The sequence below is a fragment of the Brienomyrus brachyistius genome, unplaced genomic scaffold, assembly GCF_023856365.1.
Source record: "Brienomyrus brachyistius isolate T26 unplaced genomic scaffold, BBRACH_0.4 scaffold592, whole genome shotgun sequence".
Lineage (NCBI taxonomy): Eukaryota > Metazoa > Chordata > Actinopteri > Osteoglossiformes > Mormyridae > Brienomyrus > Brienomyrus brachyistius.
In genome coordinates this window covers 29,399-30,708 of record NW_026042867.1, presented here as the reverse complement: position 1 = coordinate 30,708, position 1,310 = coordinate 29,399, and the positions used below count along the sequence as shown (strand labels likewise).

The 1,310-nt window shown below is 43.3% G+C and overlaps 1 non-coding gene across 1 annotated transcript; it reads left to right on the top strand.

Moving 5' to 3' along the window:
- Positions 1-966: 966 nt before the first annotated feature.
- On the top strand, positions 967-1,047 carry trnal-uaa (transfer RNA leucine (anticodon UAA)). The gene has a single exon. It is a non-coding gene; the product is annotated as a tRNA-Leu (tRNA).
- Positions 1,048-1,310: the final 263 nt, after the last annotated feature.

Here is a 1,310-nt window from a genome sequence, read left to right as displayed (position 1 = left end):
TGCTACGGTTGTGAAGTGGATCACCCCAGTCAGAGACAACACCCTTGTCTGTTTCCTCCAGGCAGAAATTACTTTTACATACACTTTGACTCTGTGTTGCGTGACCTCTGGACCGATCGGCTGACACCCGCCTTGACCCACGTTCTATCGACCCTGGGCATCCGAGCGGCCGCCGGCAGGTTGGAGGGGGCCGTGGAAGCTATCCTGTACGATCTGCGTGAGGCCCGCAACGGCATGGTGGAAATCACTCGACTGGAACAAGATCTGTTTGAACAGAACCCAGCGTTTAAGCAGATCCTGGAAGAAGAATTTCTGACTCGTTGGGAGGCCCGAGACTAAAACAAAAAGCATCTTGTGATGGGGAACGGTATCAGCAGACCCTTACGGCGGTTTATGTTAAATGTTTTTTTAGAAAAAGTTAGTCCACTATTGTTGCGTGCTATTGATAAAAGTGATTGTCGGGATGATTATGCTTGTTGCTGCTTTCATAGAGTGTTATTTGAGATTTCTCAAGTCGGAGAAAATTATCAGCGGGGGATGGATTTACTTACTCAACTGATGTCAGAGGGTGAAAGACATTCCCCCGAAAGTCTCATACGCGCTTGTCTATCTTGTATTCCTGACAATGAATTTGACTGTAATCACATTTTTGTATTTTACGCTTTAATAGTAGATGTAGTCACCTCTAAATTTCATGATAAGCAGCCTATCGATGTTAATCAGATGCTTTCTACTCGTTGAAAAAGCCACTATATCCACTTTACTGCATGTGACATCGCTAATCTACCTCAACAACTGTCACGGCTGTAACTAAATGTATACCTGCATTTTGAAAATGTAACCTTCACAAATTGTATACCAGCTTTTTTAAAATATATCTTTCACTAATTGCAAAAATAAAAAAAAATTAAAACTTGAATACCGTTGTAATAGTCTTTGTAAAATAACGGGTAAAAATGCTGAGCATGTTGGCCGAGTGGTTAAGGCGTTGGACTTAAGATCCAATGGACGTATGTCCGCGTGGGTTCGATCCCCACCCCAGCTAAACTCTTTTGTAAAATAATAATAATTAAAAAACAAACTACACAATATGGGTTAAATGTAGAAAAAACACACAAAATTTCACTGATGTTCACTCAGTCTCTTAACAACCCCCATCCACAGTCAGCTATAAAACGCCGCACCCCGCTCTCCCCCCACTCAGTGTGTGAAAAGCATGTCTGTTGCCAAGACTACAGCTCGCGTCTTGAGCAGTTCGTACTATGACCCCAGCCAACCGGGGTCATACGGAGGTGTCTCCAGACTGCAGA